The sequence below is a fragment of the Oncorhynchus masou genome, chromosome 12 (assembly GCF_036934945.1).
Source record: "Oncorhynchus masou masou isolate Uvic2021 chromosome 12, UVic_Omas_1.1, whole genome shotgun sequence".
NCBI classification, from domain to species: domain Eukaryota; kingdom Metazoa; phylum Chordata; class Actinopteri; order Salmoniformes; family Salmonidae; genus Oncorhynchus; species Oncorhynchus masou.
The window spans coordinates 4,908,048-4,928,047 of record NC_088223.1 but is presented as its reverse complement, the minus strand read 5'-3'; positions in this window follow the sequence as shown (position 1 = coordinate 4,928,047).

Here is a 20,000-nt window from a genome sequence, read left to right as displayed (position 1 = left end):
TCCCCTCACTGCTCCCTGTTCCCCTCACTGCTCACTGTTCCCCTCACTGTTCCCCTCACTGCTCCCTGTTCCCCTCACTGTTGACTGTTCCCCTCAGGATGGGCAGGCTTCCCTGGTGCTGCTCTCTCTTTCTATTGTGGGGATGGAAGGGGTGTCTGTCCTACCTGTCATCCTTCCTTCCACTCTCTATACCTTTGTGTCTCTTCACCATCTTCCCCTCTCTCTACCCCTCTCTCTCTCTCTCTCTACTCTCCTCACTATCCTTCTCACCTCCCTCCCTCCTCTCCCACTCCATATTTTCCATCTCTCCCTGTACAGCAGATTGAGATGTGTTCATCAGGCAGGTGTTCTGTTCCGTGTGACACTTGTCATGTGCCAGGTGGCAAGGCAGAGGGTCACATGGGGGGGTGGGGACGGGCACAGATGGCAGCACAGGTGTGGTGATAACACCACATCAAGCACAGCCGTCTCTGCCGTCTAAACACACTCTGCTGTGTGTCCATCACAAGTTAATGTCACACACACACACACACACACTTTTGTCCCCAAAAGAACAGTTTCAGAGACAGTTAAAGCAATCTATTCAACACAGTGAAGGTCAAGTGGAACACAATGAAGGTCAAGTGGAACACAGTGAAGGTCAAGTGGAAAACTATTCAGAAGGTTTACGGATATTAGAGCAGCAGGATATTTCTTCTTCAGAAGGTTGACAGACAGTTGGCCACCAGGACATGTCTTCTTCAGAAGGTTGACAGACAGTTGGCCACCAGGACATGTCTTCTTCAGAAGGTTGACAGACAGTTGGCCACCAGGACATGTCTTCTTCAGAAGGTTGACAGACAGTTGGCCACCAGGACATGTAATTTACTGTTCTTTAACAGGAGTAAAAGAGAAAAAAACAATTGCCAAAAAATAAATAAAACACTTGATTTCTTGAGAAATCCAACTCCTCCTAATGCTAAGTCAGCATTTACTTGTACCTATTCTGTTATATTCCCTCTGGAATTAATGGTTTAAATCTCAATCCCAAATCATACCCTACCCCAACCTAGTGCACTACTTTTGACTGGAGCGATATGGGCCCATGTGAAAAGTAGTGCACTAAATATGGAATATGTAGCAGTTTTGGACACAGACTTCTTGTCCTTTGGTTAAACTTTTCCAAGATTTACCCAGTTCTGTTGAGGACAGGCCTGTGTACCAGAACTGAGGGAAGCATAGCAGAAACAGGGATACACGTACAATGGGAGAGATAGGCCTCAATCTCTCTATCGTTCTCCCTCCCATTTCTCTATCTCTCTCCTTCACTCCATCTCTCTCCTTCCCTCCATCTCTCAATCTCTCTTCTTCCCTTAATCTCACTCCTCCATCCCTCTCTCCCTCCTTTCACATTAAGTTGATTTCTGAGTTATGCTAATAGGCTGCTTAGCTGAATAATTAATTTGTCGGTGCATTCAGAGTGGCCACAGCTTGCCAGTATCAATCACTGATGTCAAAATATACTGTTTCCTTCATTTTAACACCACACTGCCATACGTACCACCATACCACCGTACCACCATACCACCGTACAGCCATACCACCATACCACAGTAAAGCCATACCACCATACCACAGTAAAGCCATACCACCATACCACCGTACCACCATACCACCATACCACAGTAAAGCCATACCACCATACCACCTTACCACCATACCACCATACCACAGTAAAGCCATACCACCATACCACCTTACCACCATACCACCATACCACAGTAAAGCCATACCACCATACCACCGTACCACCATACCACCATACCACAGTAAAGCCATACCACCATACCACCGTACCACCATACCACCATACCACAGTAAAGCCATACCACCATACCACCGTACCACCATACCACCATACCACAGTAAAGCCATACCACCATACCACCGTAAAGCCATACCACAATACCACCGTACCGCCGTACCGCCGTACAGCCATACCACCATACCACCTTACCACCATACCACCATACCACCATACCACCTTACCACCGTACCACCGTACCACCGTACCACCGTACCACCATACCACCGTACAGCCATACCACCATACCACCTTACCACCATACCACCATACCACCATACCACCTTACCACCTTACCACCATACCACCATACCACCGTACCACCATACCACCGTACCACCATACCACCGTACAGCCATAACACCATACCTCTTTAAACATGGCACACTTTAGTTGTGTTAGTTACATTATGGGAAATATAGAGAGAGACGGAGAGAGAGTGAGACCCGTTTCCTCCTTGCCATATGGCCAACTACGCCTTGCAAAACAAACAGTTCAACACAATTTCACTGCTTGAATACAAACATTCCCACAGAGAAAACCACCCCCAACCTCACAAACAGAGTCCAGAATTAACAGGTACAGCATAACCCCAACATCACACACAGAGTCCAGCATTAACTGGTACAGCTTTACCCCAAATTCACACACAGAGTCCAGCATTAACTGGTACAGCATTACCCCAAATTCACACACAGAGTCCAGCATTAACTGGTACAGCATTACCCCAACCTCACACACAGAGTCCAGCATTAACAGGTACAGCATTACCCCAACCTCACACACAGAGTCCAGCATTAACATGTACTGCATTACCCCAACCTCACAAACAGAGTCCAGCATTAACAGGTACAGGATTACCCCAACCTCACACACAGAGTCCAGCATTAACATGTACTGCATTACCCCAACCTCAAAAACAGAGTCCAGCATTAACATGTACTGCATTACCCCAACCTCACACACAGAGTCCAGCATTAACAGGTACAGCATTACCCCAACCTCACACACAGAGTCCAGCATTAACAAGTACAGAATTACCCCAACCTCACAAACGGAGTGCAGCATTAACAGGTACAGCATAACCCCAACCTCACACACAGAGTCCAGCATTAACTGGTACAGAATTACCCCAAATTCACACACAGAGTCCAGCATTAACAGGTACAGCATAACCCCAACCTCACACACAGAGTCCAGCATTAACTGGTACAGAATTACCCCAAATTCACACACAGAGTCCATCATTAACAGGTACAGCATAACCCCAACCTCACACAGAGTCCAGCATTAACAGGTACAGTTTACCCCAACCTCACACACAGAGTCCAGCATTAACAGGTACAGCATAACCCCAACCTCACAAACAGAGTCCAGCATTAACTGGTACAGAATTACCCCAACCTCACACACAGAGTCCAGCATTAACTGGTACAGAATTACCCTAACCTCACACACAGAGTCCAGAATTAACAGGTACAACATTACCCCAACCTCACACACAGAGTCCAGCATTAACAGGTACAGCATTACCCCAACCTCACACACAGAGTCCAGCATTAACAGGTACAGCATAACCCCAACCTCACACACAGAGTCCAGCATTAACAGGTACAACAGTACCCTGGCACACACAGAGAGTACAACATTAACAGGTACAGCATTACCCTGGCACACACACAGAGTACAACATTAACAGGTACAGCATTACCCTGGCACACACACAGAGTACAACATTAACAGGTAGAGCATTACCCTGGCACACACACAGAGTACAACATTAACAGGTACAGCATTACCCTGGCACACACAGATAGTCCAGCATTAACAGGTACAGCATTACCCCAAACTCACAAACAGAGTACAACATTAACAGGTACAACTTACCCTGGCACACACACAGAGTCCAGCATTAACAGGTACAGCATTACCCTGGCACACACACAGAGTCCAGCATTACCCTGGCACACACAGAGAGTACAACATTAACAAGTACAACATTACCCTGGCACACGCAGAGAGTCCAGCATTAACAGGTACAACATTACCCTGGCACACGCAGAGAGTCCAGCATTAACAGGTACAGCATTACCCTGGCACACACACAGAGTCCAGCATTAACAGGTACAGCATTACCCTGGCACACGCAGAGAGTCCAGCATTAACAGGTACAACATTACCCTGGCACACACAGAGAGTCCAACATTAACAGGTACAGCATTACCCTGGCACACGCAGAGAGTCCAGCATTAACAGGTACAGCATTACCCTGGCACACGCAGAGAGTCCAGCATTAACAGGTACAGCATTACCCTGGCACACACAGAGAGTCCAGCATTAACAGGTACAACATTACCCCAAACTCACAAACAGAGTACAACATTAACATGTACAACGTTATCCTGGCACACACACAGAGTCCAGCATTAACAGGTACAGCATTACCCTGGCACACACACAGAGTCCAGCATTACCCTGGCACACACAGAGAGTCCAGCATTAACAGGTACAGCATAACCCTGGCACACGCAGAGAGTCCAGCATTAACAGGTACAACATTACCCTGGCACACACAGAGAGTCCAACATTAACAGGTACAGCATTACCCTGGCACACGCAGAGAGTCCAGCATTAACAGGTACAGCATTACCCTGGGACACGCAGAGAGTCCAGCATTAACAGGTACAACATTACCCTGGCACACACACAGAGTCCAGCATTAACAGGTACAGCATTACCCTGGCACACACACAGAGTCCAGCATTACCCTGGCACACACAGAGAGTCCAACATTAACAGGTACAGCATTACCCTGGCACACACAGAGAGTCCAGCATTAACAGGTACAACATTACCCCAAACTCACAAACAGAGTACAACATTAACATGTACAACGTTATCCTGGCACACACACAGAGTCCAGCATTAACAGGTACAGCATTACCCTGGCACACGCAGAGAGTCCAGCATTAACAGGTACAACATTACCCTGGCACACACAGAGAGTCCAACATTAACAGGTACAGCATTACCCTGGCACATGCAGAGAGTCCAGCATTAACAGGTACAGCATTACCCTGGCACACGCAGAGAGTCCAGCATTAACAGGTACAGCATTACCCTGGCACACACAGAGAGTCCAGCATTAACAGGTACAACATTACCCCAAACTCACAAACAGAGTACAACATTAACAGGTACAACGTTACCCTGGCACACACACAGAGTCCAGCATTAACAGGTACAGCATTACCCTGGCACACACACAGAGTCCAGCATTACCCTGGCACACACAGAGAGTCCAGCATTAACAGGTACAACATTACCCTGGCACACACAGAGAGTCCAACATTAACAGGTACAGCATTACCCTGGCACACGCAGAGAGTCCAGCATTAACAGGTACAGCATTACCCTGGCACACACAGAGAGTACAACATTAACAGGTAGAGCATTACCCTGGCACACACACAGAGTACAACATTAACAGGTACAGCATTACCCTGGCACACGCAGAGAGTCCAGCATTAACAGGTACAGCATTACCCTGGCACACACAGAGAGTACAACATTAACAGGTAGAGCATTACCCTGGCACGCACAGAGAGTCCAGCATTAACAGGCACAGCATTACCCCAAACTCACAAACAGAGTACAACATTAACAGGTACAACATTACCCTGACACACACAGAGTCCAGCATTAACAGGTACAGCATTACCCTGGCACACACACAGAGTCCAGCATTACCCTGGCACACACAGAGAGTACAACATTAACAGGTACAACATTACCCTGGCACACACAGAGAGTCCAGCATTAACAGGTACATCATTACCCTGGCACACACACAGAGTCCAGCATTAACAGGTACAGCATTACCCTGGCACACACAGAGAGTACAACATTAACAGGTACAGCATTACCCTGGCACACACAGAGAGTCCAGCATTAACAGGTACAACATTACCCTGGCACACACAGAGAGTCCAGCATTAACAGGTACAGCATTACCCTGGCACACACAGAGAGTCCAGCATTAACAGGTACAGCATTACCCTGGCACACGCAGAGAGTCCAGCATTAACAGGTACAGCATTACCCTGGCACACACAGAGAGTCCAGCATTAACAGGTACAGCATTACCCTGGCACACACAGAGAGTCCAGCATTAACAGGTACAGCATTACCCTGGCACACACAGAGAGTCCAGCATTAACAGGTACAGCATTACCCTGGCACACGCAGAGAGTCCAGCATTAACAGGTACAGCATTACCCTGGCACACACAGAGAGTCCAGCATTAACAGGTACAGCATTACCCTGGCACACACAGAGAGTACAACATTAACAGGTACAGCATTACCCTGGCACACACAGAGAGTACAACATTAACAGGTACAGCATTACCCTGGCACACGCAGAGAGTACAACATTAACAGGTACAGCATTACCCTGGCACACACAGAGAGTCCAGCATTAACAGGTACAGCATTACCCTGGCACACACAGACAAACATGATGAACCGTCTCAGGCATTGCACAAAGTGAAGAGAGAGATAACAGAACAACCTAGAGAGAGATACCAGAACAACCTAGAGATGGATACCAGAACAACCTAGAGATGGATACCAGAACAACCTAGAGAGGGATACCAGAACAACCTAGAGAGAGATACCAGAACAACCTAGAGAGAGATACCAGAACAACCTAGAGAGAGATACCAGAACAACCTAGAGAGGGATACCAGAACAACCTAGAGAGAGATACCAGAACAACCTAGAGAGATACCAGAACAACCTAGAGAGATACCAGAACAACCTAGAGAGGGATACCAGAACAACCTAGAGAGGGATACCAGAACAACCTAGAGAGGGATACCAGAACAACCTAGAGAGGGATACCAGAACAACCTAGAGATGGATACCAGAACAACCTAGAGAGGGATACCAGAACAACCTAGAGAGGGATACCAGAACAACCTAGAGAGGGATACCAGAACAACCTAGAGAGGGATACCGGAACAACCTAGAGAGAGATACCGGAACAACCTAGAGAGGGATACCGGAACAAACTAGAGAGGGATACCAGAACAACCTAGAGAGGGATACCAGAACAACCTAGAGAGGGATACCAGAACAACATAGAGAGGGATACCAGAACAACCTAGAGAGGGATACCAGAACAACCTAGAGAGGGATACCAGAACAACCTAGAGAGGGATACCAGAACAACCTAGAGAGGGATACCAGAACAACCTAGAGAGGGATACCAGAACAACCTAGAGAGGGATACCAGAACAACCTAGAGAGCGATACCAGAACAACCTAGAGAGGGATACCAGAACAACCTAGAGAGGGATACCAGAACAACCTAGAGAGGGATACCAGAACAACCTAGAGAGGGATACCAGAACAACCTAGAGAGAGATACCAGAACAACCTAGAGAGAGATACCAGAACAACCTAGAGAGGGATACTAGAACAACCTAGAGAGGGATACCAGAACAACCTAGAGAGGGATACCAGAACAACCTAGAGAGGGATACCAGAACAACCTAGAGAGAGATACCATAACAACCTAGAGAGGGATACCAGAACAACCTAGAGAGAGATACCAGAACTACCTAGAGAGGGATACCAGAACAACCTAGAGAGGGATACCAGAACAACCTAGAGAGAGATACCAGAACAACCTAGAGAGAGATACCAGAACAACCTAGAGAGGGATACCAGAACAACCTAGAGAGGGATACCAGAACAACCTAGAGAGGGATACCAGAACAACCTAGAGAGAGATACCAGAACAACCTAGAGAGGGATACCAGAACAACCTAGAGAGGGATACCAGAACAACCTAGAGAGGGATACCAGAACAACCTAGAGAGGGATACCAGAACAACCTAGAGAGAGATACCAGAACAACCTAGAGAGGGATACCAGAACTAACTGTCCAATCTTCTGAAAGTTGTACCCACACGAGAAGTTTGACAGAGAGAATAAATCAATGATTTTAAAGCTTTCAAACTGAAACAGCAAATGCTTCTGTTTCCTCTCTATCCTTGTGTGTGAAGTGATGTTCCGTACAGAGACAGACAGACTAGATATTTGTTCCACCCTAGACCAGAGCCCTATGGCACCCTATTCCCTATATAGTGCACTACTTTAGACCAGGGCCCTATGGTACCCTATTCCCTATATAGTGCACTACTTTAGACCAGAGCCCTATGGTACCCTATTCCCTATATAGTGCACGACTTTAGAACAGAGCCCTATGGTACCATATTCCCTATATAGTGCACTACTTTAAAACAGAGCCCTATGGTACCCTATTCCCTATATAGTGCACTACTTTAGACCAGAGCCCTATGGCACCCTATTCCCTATATAGTGCACTACTTTAGACCAGAGCCCTATGGCACCCTATTCCCTATATAGTGCACTACTTTAGACCAGAGCCCTATGGCACCCTATTCCCTATAGAGTGCACAACTTTAGAACAGAGCCCTATGGTACCCTGTTCCTATATAGTGCACAACTTTAGACCAGAGCCCTATGGAACCCTATTCCCTATATAGTGCACAACTTTAGACCAGAGCCCTATGACACCCTATTCCCTATATAGTGCACTACTTTAGACCAGAGCCCTATAACACCCTATTCCCTATATAGTGCACTACTTTAGACCAGAGCCCTATGGCACCATATTCCCTATATAGTGCACCCTAATTTTGACCTCAAGCATATAGAGCCTGATAGTGCACTACTTTAGACCAGAGCCCTATGGCACCCTATTCCCTATATAGTGCACCCTACTTTTGACCTCAACCATATAGAGCCTGATAGTGCACTACTTTAGACCAGAGCCCTATGGCACCATATTCCCTATATAGTGCACCCTACTTTTGACCTCAACCATATAGAGCCTGATAGTGCACTACTTTAGACCAGAGCCCTATGGCACCCTATTCCCTATATAGAGCACTACTTTAGACCAGAGCCCTATGGCACCCTATTCCCTATATAGAGCACTACTTTAGACCAGAGCCCTATAACACCCTATTCCCTATATAGTGCACCCTACCTTTGACCTCAACCATATAGAGCCTGATAGTGCACTACTTTAGACCAGAGCCCTATGGCACCATATTCCCTATATAGTGCACCCTACCTTTGACCTCAACCATATAGAGCCTGATAGTGCACTACTTTAGACCAGAGCCCTATGGCACCCTATTCCCTATATAGAGCACTACTTTAGACCAGAGCCCTATGGCACCCTATTCCCTATATAGAGCACTACTTTAGACCAGAGCCCTATAGCACCCTATTCCCTATATAGTGCACCCTACCTTTGACCTCAACCATATAGTGCCTGATAGTGCACTACTTTAGACCAGAGCCCTATGGCACCATATTCCCTATATATTGCACCCTACCTTTGACCTCAACCATATAGAGCCTGATAGTGCACTACTTTAGACCAGAGCCCTATAGCACCCTATTCCCTATATTGTGCACTATATAGCAACAACAAAAATGGTGTCCTCTTAGCCACATAGTGCTGTCTGCCTTCATTCAGCCACATAGTGCTGTCTGCCTTCATTCAGCCACATAGTGCTGTCTGCCTTCATTCAGCCACATAGTGCTGTCTGCCTTCATTCAGCCACATAGTGCTGTCTGCCTTCATTCAGCCACATAGTGCTGTCTGCCTTCATTCAGCCACATATTGCTGTCTGCCTTCATTCAGCCACATAGTGCTGTCTGCCTTCATTCAGCCACATAGTGCTGTCTGCCTTCATTCAGCCACATAGTGCTGTCTGCCTTCATTCAGCCACATAGTGCTGTCTGCCTTCATTCAGACACATAGTGCTGTCTGCCTTCATTCAGACACATAGTGCTGTCTGCCTTCATTCAGCCACATAGTGCTGTCTGCCTTCATTCAGCCACATAGTGCTGTCTGCCTTCATTCAGCCACATAGTGCTGTCTGCCTTCATTCAGCCACATAGTGCTGTCTGCCTTCATTCAGCCACATAGTGCTGTCTGCCTTCATTCAGCCACATAGTGCTGTCTGCCTTCATTCAGCCACATAGTGCTGTCTGCCTTCATTCAGCCACATAGTGCTGTCTGCCTTCATTCAGCCACATAGTGCTGTCTGCCTTCATTCAGCCACAGAGTGCTGTCTGCCTTCATTCAGCCACAGAGTGCTGTCTGCCTTCATTCAGCCACATAGTGCTGTCTGCCTTCATTCAGCCACATAGTGCTGTCTGCCTTCATTCAGCCACATAGTGCTGTCTGCCTTCATTCAGCCACATAGTGCTGTCTGCCTTCATTCAGCCACATATTGCTGTCTGCCTTCATTCAGCCACATAGTGCTGTCTGCCTTCATTCAGCCACATAGTGTTGTCTGCCTTCATTCAGCCACAGTGCTGTCTGCCTTCATTCAGCCACATAGTGCTGTCTGCCTTCATTCAGCCACATAGTGCTGTCTGCCTTCATTCAGCCACATAGTGCTGTCTGCCTTCATTCAGCCACATATTGCTGTCTGCCTTCATTCAGCCACATAGTGCTGTCTGCCTTCATTCAGCCACATAGTGCTGTCTGCCTTCATTCAGCCACAGAGTGCTGTCTGCCTTCATTCAGCCACATAGTGCTGTCTGCCTTCATTCAGCCACATAGTGCGGTCTGCCTTCATTCAGCCACATAGTGCTGTCTGCCTTCATTCAGCCACATAGTGCTGTCTGCCTTCATTCAGCCACAGAGTGCTGTCTGCCTTCATTCAGCCACATAGTGCTGTCTGCCTTCATTCAGCCACATAGTGCTGTCTGCCATAGTGCTGTCACGCCTTCATTCAGCCACATAGTGCTGTCTGCCTTCATTCAGCCACATAGTGCTGTCTGCCTTCATTCAGCCACATAGTGCTGTCTGCCTTCATTCAGCCACATAGTGCTGTCTGCCTTCATTCAGCCACATAGTGCTGTCTGCCTTCATTCAGCCACATAGTGCTGTCTGCCTTCATTCAGCCACATAGTGCTGTCTGCCTTCATTCAGCCACATAGTGCTGTCTGCCTTCATTCAGCCACATAGTGCTGTCTGCCTTCATTCAGCCACATAGTGCTGTCTGCCTTCATTCAGCCACATAGTGCTGTCTGCCTTCATTCAGCCACATAGTGCTGTCTGCCTTCATTCAGCCACATAGTGCTGTCTGCCTTCATTCAGCCACATAGTGCTGTCTGCCTTCATTCAGCCACATAGTGCTGTCTGCCTTCATTCAGCCACATAGTGCTGTCTGCCTTCATTCAGCCACATAGTGCTGTCTGCCTTCATTCAGCCACATAGTGCTGTCTGCCTTCATTCAGCCACATAGTGCTGTCTGCCTTCATTCAGCCACATAGTGCTGTCTGCCTTCATTCAGCCACATAGTGCTGTCTGCCTTCATTCAGCCACATAGTGCTGTCTGCCTTCATTCAGCCACATAGTGCTGTCTGCCTTCATTCAGCCACATAGTGCTGTCTGCCTTCATTCAGCCACATAGTGCTGTCTGCCTTCATTCAGCCACATAGTGCTGTCTGCCTTCATTCAGCCACATAGTGCTGTCTGCCTTCATTCAGCCACATAGTGCTGTCTGCCTTCATTCAGCCACATAGTGCTGTCTGCCTTCATTCAGCCACATAGTGCTGTCTGCCTTCATTCAGCCACATAGTGCTGTCTGCCTTCATTCAGCCACATAGTGCTGTCTGCCTTCATTCAGCCACATAGTGCTGTCTGCCTTCATTCAGCCACATAGTGCTGTCTGCCTTCATTCAGCCACATAGTGCTGTCTGCCTTCATTCAGCCACATAGTGCTGTCTGCCTTCATTCAGCCACAGTGCTGTCTGCCTTCATTCAGCCACATAGTGCTGTCTGCCTTCATTCAGCCACATAGTGCTGTCTGCCTTCATTCAGCCACATAGTGCTGTCTGCCTTCATTCAGCCACATAGTGCTGTCTGCCTTCATTCAGACACATAGTGCTGTCTGCCTTCATTCAGCCACATAGTGCTGTCTGCCTTCATTCAGCCACATAGTGCTGTCTGCCTTCATTCAGCCATTCAGCCACATAGTGCTGTCTGCCTTCATTCAGCCACATAGTGCTGTCTGCCTTCATTCAGCCACATAGTGCTGTCTGCCTTCATTCAGCCACATAGTGCTGTCTGCCTTCATTCAGCCACATAGTGCTGTCTGCCTTCATTCAGCCACATAGTGCTGTCTGCCTTCATTCAGCCACATAGTGCTGTCTGCCTTCATTCAGCCACATAGTGCTGTCTGCCTTCATTCAGCCACATAGTGCTGTCTGCCTTCATTCAGCCACATAGTGCTGTCTGCCTTCATTCAGCCACATAGTGCTGTCTGCCTTCATTCAGCCACATAGTGCTGTCTGCCTTCATTCAGCCACATAGTGCTGTCTGCCTTCATTCAGCCACATAGTGCTGTCTGCCTTCATTCAGCCACATAGTGCTGTCTGCCTTCATTCAGCCACATAGTGCTGTCTGCCTTCATTCAGCCACATAGTGCTGTCTGCCTTCATTCAGCCACATAGTGCTGTCTGCCTTCATTCAGCCACATAGTGCTGTCTGCCTTCATTCAGCCACATAGTGCTGTCTGCCTTCATTCAGCCACATAGTGCTGTCTGCCTTCATTCAGCCACATAGTGCTGTCTGCCTTCATTCAGCCACATAGTGCTGTCTGCCTTCATTCAGCCACATAGTGCTGTCTGCCTTCATTCAGCCACATAGTGCTGTCTGCCTTCATTCAGCCACATAGTGCTGTCTGCCTTCATTCAGCCACATAGTGCTGTCTGCCTTCATTCAGCCACATAGTGCTGTCTGCCTTCATTCAGCCACATAGTGCTGTCTGCCTTCATTCAGCCACATAGTGCTGTCTGCCTTCATTCAGCCACATAGTGCTGTCTGCCTTCATTCAGCCACATAGTGCTGTCTGCCTTCATTCAGCCACATAGTGCTGTCTGCCTTCATTCAGCCACATAGTGCTGTCTGCCTTCATTCAGCCACATAGTGCTGTCTGCCTTCATTCAGCCACATAGTGCTGTCTGCCTTCATTCAGCCACATAGTGCTGTCTGCCTTCATTCAGCCACATAGTGCTGTCTGCCTTCATTCAGCCACATAGTGCTGTCTGCCTTCATTCAGCCACATAGCCTTCATTCAGCCACTGTCTGCCTTCATTCAGCCACATAGTGCTGTCTGCCTTCATTCAGCCACATAGTGCTGTCTGCCTTCATTCAGCCACATAGTGCTGTCTGCCTTCATTCAGCCACATAGTGCTGTCTGCCTTCATTCAGCCACATAGTGCTGTCTGCCTTCATTCAGCCACATAGTGCTGTCTGCCTTCATTCAGCCACATAGTGCTGTCTGCCTTCATTCAGCCACATAGTGCTGTCTGCCTTCATTCAGCCACATAGTGCTGTCTGCCTTCATTCAGCCACATAGTGCTGTCTGCCTTCATTCAGCCACATAGTGCTGTCTGCCTTCATTCAGCCACATAGTGCTGTCTGCCTTCATTCAGCCACATAGTGCTGTCTGCCTTCATTCAGCCACAGTGCTGTCTGCCTTCATTCAGCCACAGTGCTGTCTGCCTTCATTCAGCCACATAGTGCTGTCTGCCTTCATTCAGCCACAGAGTGCTGTCTGCCTTCATTCAGCCACAGTGCTGTGCATTGTCTGTCCTTCATTCAGCCACATAGTGCTGTCTGCCTTCATTCAGCCACATAGTGCTGTCTGCCTTCATTCAGCCACATAGTGCTGTCTGCCTTCATTCAGCCACATAGTGCTGTCTGCCTTCATTCAGCCACATAGTGCTGTCTGCCTTCATTCAGCCACATAGTGCATTCAGCCACATAGTGCTGTCTGCCTTCATTCAGCCACATAGTGCTGTCTGCCTTCATTCAGCCACATAGTGCTGTCTGCCTTCATTCAGCCGTGTGGCTCTCGTCAACACAGCCTTTTCAAAGTCATGGCTCCTCTCCCAAGTTCCCACACACTTTGGAACGGAACACTATGTTCTTACAACTGAGTTCTAGATTCTTTCACTGTGTTCTATTCCAAGATGTCCGTCACAACACAGCCCTGATCCACATATTACTGGAGAAATCAAGATGTCTGTTTAAAACACAGCCCTGATCCACATATTACTGGAGAAATCAAGATGTCCGTTTAAAACACAGCCCTGATCCACATATTACTGGAGAAATCAAGATGTCCGTCACAACACAGCCCTGATCCACATATTACTGGAGAAATCAAAATCTCTGTCAGGCAGAGTTTAAGAAAATAGAGTTTAGGAATAATAGAGTTTAGGAAAAAGATTTTAGGAAAATAATTTGACCATTGTAAAATAGGTATTTTTTGTCTTAAATTCAATTGAATTTAAATGTAATTAATGTCAACATCACCTGTGATGTAAAAAAAAAACAGGAATAATTAGCTCTGAAGCTTGTTAGATTGATTAGTTAGCTGATTGATCTTCATTCTACATTACACAAGAAGACGTAGCAATAGTTAATGATGGGCCCTGTTCATTACCCTGTACGGCTCATTACACCCACTCTAAGTGCGTACCAAACAGCGCCCTACTTCTTATATAGTCCACTTATTTTGGTTAAAAGACAAAATACATAAGAATAGGTTGCCGGTTGGGACACAATTTAGCCAAAGTCAACTGCAGGGCCCCTTTCCTTTGAAACACAAAGCCCTCAGTTTAAACATGAACATGAAGCCACATAGAAACAGGGCCCTTTTCAAGGAGAAGTACTCTTGCTTGGGACGTAGCTGGCACAACATAGACTTTTGTAATGTTTCCAAATATTTTCCATAATCAGTTCATGTTCGTAAAGACGATGGCTCCTTTTCTGAACTAAAGTAACACATAGATACCTAAATACATTTCCTTAAGAATTGTCTGAGTTTAACTCAATGTATTTAGACAGTTACCATGGTCCTTTACAAATGATGCTAAAACACGAGAAAGCACTCAATCCAAGTAGGTCTATAGATAAACAAACAACAAATTACTTTCAAAGTACAGTATATTTTTTAAAGGTTAAATAGCTGAGCTTCATTTCCAAAACAAAGCAAGTTATCATGACCCTTTGTTCAAGACAGAGCCTATTTTTTTAAATCTGTACCTTAACAAACTTAAACGGTATCCCTACCTTAACAACGTGAGCTGTATCCCTACCTTAACAATGTGAGCTGTATCCCTACCTTAACAACGTGAGCTGTATCCCTACCTTAGCAACCTGAACTGTATCCCTACCTTAACAACCAGAAGGGTATCCCTACCTTAGCAACCTGAACTGTATCCCTACCTTAACAACCAGAACAGTATCCCTACCTTAACAACCAGAACTGTATCCCTACCTTAACAACCAGAACGATATCCCTACCTTAACAACCAAAACGGTATCCCTACCTTAACAACGTGAGCTGTATCCCTACCTTAACAACCAGAACTGTATCCCTACCTTAACAACCTGAACTGTATCCCTACCTTAACAACCTGAACTGTATCCCTACCTTAACAACCTGAACTGTATCCCTACCTTAACAACCAGAACGGTATCCCTTGGTAGTTGAATTCAGAAATGGTAAGCAGATATGAGTGTCTGCTGAATGACTTCAATATAAATTATAATTCAAAAACAGGTGAATTTTCCACCACCAGCATTGGATCAAATATAAGTTCGCTATGATCCGTTTGGATGGAAGATTGTAAGCAAAGGGGTGGTAGTGGCAATCCCATTAAGCCAATCAATCCCATTTGCTCTATAATTAAGCCAATCACAAGTAAATTACTATTCTTCAGACTCATTTAGTGTTAATTATATGAACCCAAGAAACCTTAACACTATTATTGTACTTCCCAAAGGACACCCTATTCTCCTATATAATGGCCCTATTGGCCCTATTGGCCCTATAATGGCCCTATTGGCCCTGGTCAAGGGTAGTGCACTATGAAGAGGCATAGGGCACCATTTGATTATGCAACCTACTTGATGTCACGTTTTTATTTATTTATTTATTTCACCTTTATTTAAACCAGGTAGGACTAGTTGAGAACAAGTTCTCATTTACAACTGCGACCTGGCCAAGATAAAGCATAGCAGTTCGACACATACAACAACACAGAGTTACACGTGGAGCAAAACAAACATGCAGTCAATAATACTGTAGAAAAATAAGTCTATAAACAATGTGTGTAAATAAGGTGAGATAAGAACCTGACGGCCTGATGAAAACAGAGGGGAAAAACATACGTTTCTGGACTACTACACTCAGTAGTTATTGAAAGGTATCCCTTTGGATAAGCTAAATACTGGAGGCTGAGACAGGAGGGGTCAGGAGACATTGTGGCCCCATCTGAAGACACCCCCGGACAGGAAGGATATAACCTCACTATCCCTTCGGTATAGCTCTCCTTTTAAATGAATCATACAAATGTTCTTTCACTCTGTTAACTAGAGAAGCTAGCTATTGTAGAGGAGATCTGAGAGAACATGTCATCCTATGATTCCCAGCATACAACACCTCTGAGAGAGAGAGAGAGAGAGAGAGACAGAGAGAGAGAGAGAGAGAGAGAGAGAGAGACAGAGAGAGAGACAGCGAGAGAGAGAGAGAGACAGGGAGAGAGAGAGAGACAGAGAGAGAGAGAGAGAGACAGGGAGAGAGAGAGACAGAGAGAGACAGAGAGAGAGAGACAGAGAGAGAGAGACAGAGAGAGAGAGAGAGAGAGAGAGAGAGAGAGAGACAGAGAGACAGAGAGAGAGACAGAGAGAGAGAGAGAGAGAGACAGAGAGAGAGACAGAGAAAAAGACAGCCTCAGCTGTTTTAATGAAGTCATCTAAGAAGGCTTTAATAAATTCTGCTTGTTGAGAGTGAACACTGCACAGTTGGATTGTAACTTGTCATGAAGCAGACGGCTTGTTCTTCTGTGCTAATTTTCTCTCTCTGTGTCTTTTTTGTCTCTCCCCTCATTTCTCTGTTTCCCCACAAACATCTCTATCGACAGGGGAATGTGAGAGAAAGAGACAGATACTCATGGTTATGCTGCGCCCAGAGCATCAATAATTGCCTTGCGCATTCAAAAGAAATGTTAAAAGAAATTAGATGAAAAATCACTCCAATAACCATATTGTTAAGTTTGTGAGGAGTCTACAGTCTGCGTCTATAAGACTTCATTTGCCAGACTTCACACAGTTGGCGTAAGTAAAACGTAATTTCACATAACTGAGCATTAATAGGTTGCCTAGCATTAAGGTTGGAATGTCACAGGAGTAGGATCTGTTGTCATGGACAACACAGTCCTCGCCATCCGTCTCTCTCCCCATCTCCCCATCTCTGTGATCTGTCTCTCTATCTCCCCATCTCTGTGATCTGTCTCTCTCTCTCCCCATCTCTGTGATCTGTCTCTCTCTCCCCATCTCTGTGATCTGTTTCTCTCTGTACGTGAACTTCTCTGTGTCTCTCTATCTCCCCATCTCTGTGATCTGTCGCTCTATCTCCCCATCTCTGTGATCTGTCTCTCTATCTCCCCATCTCTGTGATCTGTCTCTCTCTCTCCCCATCTCTGTGATCTGATTCTCTCTATCTCCCCATCTCTGTGATCTGTTTCTCTCTCTACGTGTACTTCTCTCTGTCTCTCTATCTCCCCATCTCTGTGATCTGTCTATCTCCCCATCTCTGTGATCTGTCTCTCTATCTCCCCATCTGTGTGATCTGTCTCTCTATCTCCCCATCTCTGTGATCTGTCTCTCTATCTCCCCATCTCTGTGATCTGTCTCTCTATCTCCCCATCTGTGTGATCTGTCTCTCTATCTCCCCATCTCTGTGATCTGTCTCTCTATCTCCCCATCTCTGTGATCTGTCTCTCTATCTCCCCATCTCTGTGATATGTCTCTCTATCTCCCCATCTCTGTGATCTGTCTCTCTATCTCCCCATCTGTGTTATCTGTCTCTCTATCTCCCCATCTCTGTGATCTGTCTCTCTATCTCCCCATCTCTGTGATCTGTCTCTCTATCTCCCCATCTCTGTGACCTGTCACTCTATCTCCCCATCTCTGTGATCTGTTTCTCTCTCTACGTGTACTTCTCTGTGTCTCTCTATCTCCCCATCTCTGTGATCTGTCTCTCTATATCCCCAACACTGTGATCTGTCTCTCTATCGCCCCATCTCTGTAATCTGTCTCTCTATCTCCCCATCTCTGTGATCTGTCTCTCTATCTCCCCATCTATGTGATCTGTCTCTCTATCTCCCCATCTCTGTGATCTGTCTCTCTATCTCCCCATCTATGTGATCTGTCTCTCTATCTCCCCATCTCTGTGATCTGTCTCTCTATCTCCCCATCTCTGTGATATGTCTCTCTATATCCCCAACACTGTGATCTGTCTCTCTATCGCCCCATCTGTCTCAATTCAATTCAATGCAAGGGGCTTTATTGGCATGGGAAACATGTGTTAACATTGCCAAAGCAAGTAAGGTAAACAATAAAAATTAACAGTAGACATCACACATACAGAAATTTGAAAACAATAAAGACATTACAAATGTCTCTCTATCTCCCCATCTCTGTGATCTGTCTCTCTATATCCCCATCTCTGTGATCTGTCTCTCTATATCCCCATCTCTGTGATCTGTCTCTCTATATCCCCATCTCTGTGATCTGTCTCTCTATATCCCCATCTCTGTGATCTGTCTCTCTATCTCCCCATCTCTGTGATCTGTCTCTCTATATCCCCATCTCTGTGATCTGTCTCTCTATATCCCCATCTCTGTGATCTGTCTCTCTATATCCCCATCTCTGTGATCTGTCTCTCTATCTCCCCATCTCTGTGATCTGTCTCTCTATATCCCCATTTCTGTGATATGTCTCTCTATATCCCCATCTCTGTGATCTGTCTCTCTATATCCCCATCTCTGTGATCTGTCTCTCTATATCCCCATCTCTGTGATCTGTCTCTCTATATCCCCATCTCTGTGATCTGTCTCTCTATATCCCCATCTCTGTGATCTGTCTCTCTATATCCCCATCTCTGTGATCTGTCTCTCTATATCCCCATCTCTGTGATCTGTCTCTCTATATCCCCATCTCTGTGATATGTCTCTCTATATCCCCATCTCTGTGATCTGTCTCTCTCAAAACATGTACTTGTTTCTGTCTCTTGACTTCGTTTTCACACACTTGCCTTTGTCTCTTTGTCTCATTTTCCTTTATCTATCCCACCTCTCGTTTCGACCCCTCCCTTCTTCTCTCATTTCTATCCTATTTTTCCTCCTACCTGTCTCTCCTTCTCCCTGTCTCTCTGTTTCTCTGTCTCCCTGTCTCTCTGTTTCTCTGTCTCCCTGTCTCTCTGTTTCTCTGTCTCCCTGTCTCTCTGTTTCTCTGTCTCCCTGTCTCCCTGCCTCCCTGCTTCCCTGACTCCTTGACTCAATGTCCCTCTGTCTCCCTGTCTCCTTGTCTCCCTGTCTCCCTGTCTCCCTGTCTCCCTGCCTCTCTGTCTCTCTGTGTACCTGTCTCCCTGTCTCCCAGTCTTCCTGTCTCTTCTCGTCTCCGTATTGATTCCATCGAGCGCGGCAGGCCGATGGCAGGGAATTGTTTGCCATGAGATAATTGTCCCATCATTGGCACCGTGATGAGTGCTTGACTCAACCAATTATTTATTTATTAATGACTGTGAGGAGCAGGAGGTGACAGAGAGAGGGGGAAAGACGAAGATGAAGATTGAATGAGGGAACAGAAGGGATGGAGAGAAATGGTCATTCAGAAAGAGCGAGAGAAAGAGAGAGAACATGATAGAAAGAGAGAGGGAGAGAGAGAGGGAGATGGAGAGAGGGAGAGAGAGGGAGATGGAGAGAGAGAGATGGAGAGAGGGAGAGAGAGGGAGATGGGGAGAGAGAGAGAGAGGGAGAGAGGGAGAGAGAGAGAGGGAGATGGAGAGAGGGAGAGAGAGGGAGAGAGAGAGAGGGAGAGAGAGAGAGATGGAGAGAGGGAGATGGAGAGAGGGAGAGAGAGGGAGATGGGGAGAGAGAGAGAGAGAGAGAGAGGGAGAGAGGGCGAAAGAGGGAGAGGGAGAGAGAGAGAGAGATGGAGAGAGGGGGAGAGAGAG